The 8,081-nt window shown below is 42.4% G+C and overlaps 1 pseudogene; it reads left to right on the top strand.

Moving 5' to 3' along the window:
• The first annotated feature begins 5,714 nt into the window (after positions 1 to 5,714).
• LOC111178109 (small ribosomal subunit protein eS26 pseudogene) lies at positions 5,715 to 6,062 on the top strand (annotated as a pseudogene).
• Positions 6,063 to 8,081: the final 2,019 nt, after the last annotated feature.

Below are 8,081 nucleotides of genomic sequence, written 5' to 3' on the forward strand. Positions count from 1 at the left end.
GGACAATTAACATACATTTATTGAGGGACTCCTCCAGTGCCCACGTGACTGACCTTGTGGCCCATCCTTTATCTACCATGTCTTGGCAGTGGGATGGAAAGAAGTAACTCTCCGGTGGATTCACATGGGATGGTGGTGCTCTTGTCCATAAAATAAATGGATTCCCTTTCTCCTGGACTCAGGGGACCTTGCAAGTGGCCTGTGGGGCCAGGTGAGGGGCCATCTTTCTCGGGCAAGGAGACTCCAGAAAGCATGAGAATGAGTGTGTAGAGTTTCCACAGTAAAGAAGCCACCAGATGCCACTGGTGGCATTGTTAGCTGGGTGGCTTTTGGGGTGGCCTCCAGGGCCTGTCATTGGGGTGACCTCCATTCAGATTGACCTGATTTTCTTGTGATTGCCTAAATAGATCTTAATGAAATGAGTAGATGGGATGTATGTTGCTTCCAGAATCTAAATAGGCAAGTAGATGTTGGGCTTGAGAGGCCGGGAAGTAGGGTTATTGACTGGAAATGGTTTGGAGCAGCCTTCTGGGGACCAAATGACGCCCCCAAATTAAACTGAGGTGGTAGAGTCTTGGATCTTTTGGGGTGCGGTGACCCAACTGTGGTTAGTCAAAATCTGGACCACAGTTTGAATGTCTTGTGCAATAACTTCATGAGTTTCTGGCCTCGGTAGAATATTGGCAGTCAAAGGCCATAGCTGGTGTTTGAGAACAGAGCAAACCCATGAAGGTCCTGTCTGCATACATGGTGGGGACATATATATATATATATATATATATATATTTTTTTTTTTTTTTGGCTACACCCTGCAGCATGTGGGATCTTACTTCCCCGACTAGGGATTGAACCTGTGCCCCTTGCAGTGGAATCGTGGAGTCTTAACCTCTGGACCACCAGGAAAGTCCCCCATGGTGGGGATATTGATGTAGCCCACAGGTAATTGAGTGAGGGTATGTCGGGGCACCTCATAGATAGATGCAAATTGCGACTGTGAAGCTGGAGAAATGGGGACAGAATAAACTATATTAGTGAGATCAGTAACTCTGGGGATCTACCTCACAGAGGGTATCCTACCACCCCTCTACCCACCGATGATATTTATAAACTTTCTTGCCTAAGGAGTCTTACTCTCAATTGTCGGGATTTGAGTTTTCACCCTGGGGCTTCTCTTTAGTGCAGAATTAATTTGTGAATTTTCCTTTTTAGGGTTTAATAAGGCTGTGACATGTTGAAATGCTAGAGCATTAAGAAGGATTCATAGTCTCTGTCGATGACCTTTAAGAATGCATTAGGTTTTTGTTTTTTGTTTTTTGGGTCTTTAGGAGGTGAGAAGATAAAGCTGGTTAACATTTGAGTTTTAGCTCCTGGATGCCAAGGGCGAGTCCCTCTGTGCCCCTGAAGGTCAGGATCTTTATGGCAAAATCAGGGGCAGGAACAGCTGCAGGTGTACTTGGTGTTCTGAGTGTTCTAATTAACCATTTCCCATCAGGGAATGAGCCTCAACAGGCCACAGAGGGATAGCTCTGCATCCCAGCTCACCTGGGGGCCCCCCACGGGCTCACTGGGGCAATGGTGGGGGTGGAATCAGCGAGCACCATCACAGTTGTGCTGGAGGCGACAGACGCAGGTGGGAGATGTGACTTGGAGACTGCTGGCACTAGCCAGTGAACAGTGGAAGTGCAAGTGCTACGACTTTGAAAAAGAGTTTGAGGGGGACCTTTGAGATGGCAGAGGAGTAAGACGAGGAGATCATCACCTTCCTCCCCACAAATACATCAGAAATACATCTACGTGTGGAACAGCTCCTACAGAATATCTACTGAACGCTGGCAGAAGACCTCAGACTTCCCAAAAGGCAAGAAACTCCCCACGTACCTGGCTGTGTGGCTGAGAAGGTCTTGGTGCTCTGGCCGGGTGTCAGGCCTGAACCTCGGAGGTGGGAGAGCCAAGTTCAGGACATTGGACCACAAGAGACCTCCCAGCCCCATGTAATATCAATTGGCGAGAGCTCTCCTAGAGATCTCCGTCTCACCGCTAAGACCCAGCTCCACTCAATGGCCAGCAAGCTACAGTGCTGGACACCCCATGCCAAACAACTAGCAAGACAGGAATACAACCCCACCCATTGGCAGAGAGGCTGCCTAAAATCATAATAAGTTCACAGGCATGCCAAAACACACCACCGGACACGGTCCTGCCCACCAGAAAGACAAGATCCAGCCTCATCCACCAGAACACAGGCATCAGTCCTCTCCACCAGGAAGCCTACACAAAGTGAACCAATCTTACCTACTGGGGGCAGACACCAAAAACAACAGGGACTATGAACCTGCAGCCTGCGAAAAGGAGATCCCAAACACAGTAAGTTAAGCAAAATGAGAACACAGAGAAACACACAGCGGATGAAGGAGCAAGGTAAAAACCCATCAGACCAAACAAATGAAGAGGAAATAGGCAGTCTACCTGAAAAAGAATTCAGAGTCATGATAGTAAAGATGATGCAAAATCTTGGAAATAGAATGGAGAAAATACAAGAAAAGTTTAACAAGAACCTAGAAGAACTAAAGAGCAAACAAACAATGATGAACCACACAATGAATGAAATTAAAAATACTCTAGATGGGATCAATAGCAGAATAACTGAGGCAGAAGAACGGTTAAGTGACCTGGAGGATAAAATAGTGGAAATAACTACCACAGATCAGAATAAAGAAAAATGAATGAAAAGAATTGAGGACAGTCTCAGAGACCTCTGGGACAACATTAAACGCACCACCATTCGAATTGTAGGAGTCCCAGAAGAAGAATAGAAAAAGAAAGGGACTGAGAAAATATTTGAAGAGATTATAGTTGAAAAATTCCCTGATATGGGAAAGGAAGTAGTCAATCAGGTCCAGGAAGCGCAGAGAGGCCCATACAGGGTAAATCCAAGGAGAAACACGCCAAGACACATATTAATCAAACTATCAAAAATTAAATACAAAGAAAAAATATTAAAAGCAGCAAGGGAAAAACAACAACATACAAGGGAATCCCCATAAGGTTAACAGTTGATCTTTCAGCAGAAACTCTGCAAGCCAGAAGGGGGTGGCAGGACATATTTAAAGTGATGAAAGGGAAAAACCTACAACCAAGATTACTGTACCCAGCAAGGATCTCATTTAGATTCGACGGAGAAATTAAAACCTTTACAGACAAGCAAAACTAAGAGAATTCAGCACCACCAAACCAGCTTTACAACAAATGCTAAAGGAACTTCTATAGGCAGGAAACACAAGAGAAGGAAAAGACCTGCAATAACAAACCTAAAACAATTAAGAAAATGGTACTAGGAGCATATATATTGATAATTACCTTAAATGTAAAAGGATTAAATGCTCCAACCAAAAGACATAGACTGGCTGAATGGATCCCAAAACAAGACCTGTATATATGCTGTCTACAAGAGACCCACTTCAGACCTAGGGACAAATACAGACTGAAAATGAGGGGATGGAAAAAGATATTCCAAGCAAATGGAAATCAAAAGAAAGCTGGAGTAGCAATTCTCCTATCAGACAAAATAGACTTTAAAATAAAGACTATTACAAGAGACAAAGAAGGACACTACATAATGATCAAGGGATCAATCCAAGAAGAAGGTATAACAATTGTAAATATTTATGCACCCAACATAGGAGCACCTCAATACATAAGGCAAATGCTAACAGCCATAAAAGGGGAAATTGACGGTAACACAATCATAGTAGGGGACTTTAACACCCCACTTTCACCAATGGACAGATCATCCAAAGTGAAAATAAATAAGGAAACACAAGCTTTAAATGATACATTAAACAAGATGGACTTAATTGATATTTATAGGACATTCCATCCAAAAACAGCAGATTACAGTTTCTTCTCAAGTGCTCATGGAACATTCTCCAGGATAGATCATATCTTGGGTCACAAATCAAGCCTTGGTAAATTTAAGAAAATTGAAATCGTATCAAGAATCTTTTCCAACCACAATGCTATGAGACTAGATATCAATTACAGGAAATAATCTGTTAAAAACACAAACACATGGAGGCTAAACAATACAGTAGTAAATAACCAAGAGATCACTGAAGAAATCAAAGAGGAAATCAAAATATAGCTAGCAACAAATGACAATGAAAACACGACGACCCAAAACCTATGGGTTACAGCAAAAGCAGTTCTAAGAGTGAAGTTTATAGCAATACAATCCTACCTCAAGAAACAGGAAACATCTCGAATAAACAACCTAACCTTGCACCTAAAGCAATTAGAGAAAGAAAAACAAAAAAACCCCAAAGTTAGCAGAAGGAAAGAAATCATAAAAATCAGATCAGAAATAAATGAAAAAGAACCGAAGGAAACGATAGCAAAGATCAGTAAAACTAAAAGCTGGTTCTTTGAGAAGATAAACAAAATTGATAAACCATTAGCCAGACTAATCAAGAAAAAAATGGAGAAGACTCAAAACAGAATTAGAAATGAAAAAGGAGAAGTAACAACTGACACTGCAGAAATACAAAGGATCATGAGTGCTACATTTAGCTTTTTAATTAATTAATTAATTTATTGGCTGTGTTGGGTCTTCGTTGCTGCATGTGGGCTTTCTTTAGTTGCAGCGAGTGGGGGCTACTCTTCGAGCAGGAGCTACTCTTCATTGCGATGTGTGGCTTCTCATTGCAGTGTCTTCTCTTGTTGTGAAGCGTGGGCTCTAGACATGCGGGCTTCAGTAGTTGCAGCTCACAGGCTCTAGAGCGCAGGCTCAGTAGTTGTGGCACATGGGCTTAGTTGCTCCAAGGCGTATGGGATCTTCCTGGCCCAGGGCTCGAACCCGTGTCCCCTGCATTGGCAGGTGGATTCTTAACCAGTGCGCCACCAGGGAAGTCCCAAGCTTTCTTGAGGCCCCAGGAGGCCTTTTGGGGCCCGGAGTTAGGTCAGGTTGGTTAGGTGCTCTCTCCCTTAGAGGCTGAGCCTGGCTTGGTGTCCAGGAAGTACTTCATTGCTCTCCATATTTGCTACCACTGAGGGAAGACTGATCTCCAGAGGGCTGAAGGAGCAAGTTGGTGGATTCAGTATATGGTTGCCAAACCGATTTTCCAGAAAGAGTGAGGCATAGAGATTTTTTCATCTTGAGCCAGTTTTTAAAGCTATATTAAAGTATAATTTACATGTACTAAACTGCATATGTTTGAAGTATTACAAGTTAATAAGTTTTCACCTAGGTATGAACCTCGAAACCATCATCAGAGTTCTGATAATGCCCATATTTACCTCATGTCCTGTTTTATCTCTTCTTGCCCTTCCCACCTCTCCAGGTAACCACTGATGTCCTTTCCCTTAGAATAGATACGTTTGCATTTTCTTGAATTTATCTGATTGGAATCATAAACTGTTTACTGGGTTTTTCTTCTGGTTTCCTTTGTTTCATAATTATGTGAGATTCATCAGTGATATAAACGAATAGCTCATCTCTTTACTTTCTGATGAGTAGCATTCTTATCTGGATGTACCACTGTTAGTTTACCCATTCATCTTTTTATGGACGTTTAGGTTATTTCTAGGTTTTCACTCTTGAAAATAAAGCTGCTACAAAAAAAAATATATATATATATACACACACATACACACACATATATATATATATATATATATATCAACAATATTTAAACCTCTCTCACCTCCTCGCTTCCAAGATGACCAAGAAAAGAAGGAATAATGGTCGTGCCGAAAAGGGCTGCGGCCACCTACAGCCTATTCACCGCACCAGCTGTGCCGGATGCGTGCCCAGGGATAAGGCCGTTAAGAAGTCCGTCATTCGGAACATCGTAGAGGCCGCAGCGGTCAGAGACATTTCCAAAGCGAGCGTTTTCGACACCTATCTGCTTCCCAAGCTGTATGTGAAACTGCATTACTGCGTGAGTTGTGCCATTCACAGCAACGTAGTCAAGAGTTGTTCTCAGGAAGCCCGGAAGGACCGAACACCTCCACCCTGATTTAGACCTGTGGGTGCTGCCCCATGACCTCCGCCAAAGCCCATGTAAGGAGCTAAGTCCTTGAAGACTGAAGAAGTACTGTCCCTGGGAAGACAATAAAGTGGAAATTATACTTTAAAAAAAAAAAAAAAGGTAGGTACTGTCTACCTTTTTAAAAAAATTTTTCAGATCTTTTATCTGTTATGTAAAATTCACATTTTAAAACTGTGGATACAGGAATTACAATCACAGTTCCTTGGCACCATGGTAGCATTACTGTGGTAGTGCTCCTAGATGAGGGAGTGGTATGTGAAGTTCACAAAGTACAAGTTGACAGTTCTGTAACATAAACTCCAACATTAGTAAAATGATTTTTAGATGAAAGTCAAAACAAAATGGAGCAACTTGTATTACTGTCATAAAAGCCTGCCTACCAAAAGCCCAAATCAATGGCGATGACGAGTTTTGAGTGGCAAAGAATTTAAAGGGGGACTAAAAATCATGGTTTATTTGTTGAATGAAACCAGCCTTGGAATTTAAGAAAATCACATTTTAAAGTTTAAGCACAGTTATAAAAAACAGTCTTTGAAAATTTTCATTTTTGCTTATTCTCATTTTCAGCAGTCATAAAAATGTGAATCCAATCCCATCAGTACAAGACAGTTCCAAGAATATAATTCATGTCTCAAATATTCCTATCAGAGCATTAAGGACCACCTATAAATCGGTATGTCAGTTCTAACTGAAAACCGAAAACTGGATTAGGGAGAAGATAAATCTGAAAGTAAAATAATGGTTTCATACTTTGGCAGTTTAGAAAATTAAATAATTTTAAACCTCAATGGAAGAATGTACCTGCAAGGAAACAATCCAAAACAACAACAACAACAAATCAATATATTTTTTTCACTTTTACAATTCAGTTTATTTGCTGTTTTACAACTTATATTTCCAAAGGCTTTACAATGTCATATTTTCTTGTTTTTTGATATAATGCTTTAATAGTTCAATCAAGAGAGATACCATATGATGCAATATTTAGCTCTTCCTTGAAGCTGGAACTCAGCAATTTGTTTCCTCTAGAGCTGCTGGGTATTGCCTAAACTTTATAACATCTGCCTCGAATCTCTGTTACTTTGCAGGGGAACTTGGTTTTTGATCTCTCACAGTTACATTCCAATGATTTGTGAGAGGCTCCCCTGGACTCCAGTCCCTGTGGCTTGGTCATAGTGTGTTTTCTTTGGAGGCTGACACCAGTGCTTTCACAGCCATCCTGTCGTTTCAACTGGTAAACCACAGGGATGACGCGCTCATATTCACCACCAGCTTGTAATAACTTGTACTTATTTCTGGTGGGCCAGACTATCAGCTGGGGAGGGACAGAGCACCCAGGTGGCATCCTGATTATCCTTCCAGCCTTCCGATAAGACCTTCCTTTGGAAGATGGTCAGAGGGCCCTGTGGACTCACTTCTTCAAGGAGGCATTCTACCTCATGCATTTCATCTTCACCTTCCAACTCAAGAGTCTTCTGAATCCTCCGCCACCCCATCAGGAACATCAGCGACACCAGCTCCTGCCAGGTCAGTGTTCCACAGAACCAAGTCATTCGGAAGTCAGAGCTGAAAACGGATGCTGGGGAAGAGTGCTGAAGACCGCAGGGGATGGTGGAGTGCCGCCATCTGGCTTCACTTTTTGGACCAGTTCTCCCCGCCTCCAAGGGCAAAAGGATATGATGAGTTTTCTGAAAGGTTCTCACTATTCGAGACTGGCCTGATTTGAAGAGCAGATTCCAGTGCCAACAGTGACATAAATGTCCCTGTTTACCCACAGTCCTACAAATGCTGAATTAATTTACACTGACCGATCTTAACAGGTGTGCTGTGCCACCTCAGCTTTCATCTGCTTCTCTCCTTTCTCCTGACGTTGAACCTTGAACCTTCCCTCTGAAGTGCTGTTAACTAAGCCCTGTGAGGGCCCCTTGGAGCCCCTTCCTCCCTGACAGTGTCAGCTCTCAGTTCCGCTCCCTCGTTTCCTCCTGTATGAGTTCCTCTCCTAAGTGCAAGCCTTTCCCCAACTTCTGTTCTCGG

This window comes from Delphinapterus leucas, chromosome 2 (assembly GCF_059928025.1).
Source record: "Delphinapterus leucas isolate spDelLeu-1000000601 "Yukka" chromosome 2, BTC_Dleu_Yukka2, whole genome shotgun sequence".
NCBI classification, from domain to species: Eukaryota; Metazoa; Chordata; class Mammalia; order Artiodactyla; family Monodontidae; genus Delphinapterus; species Delphinapterus leucas.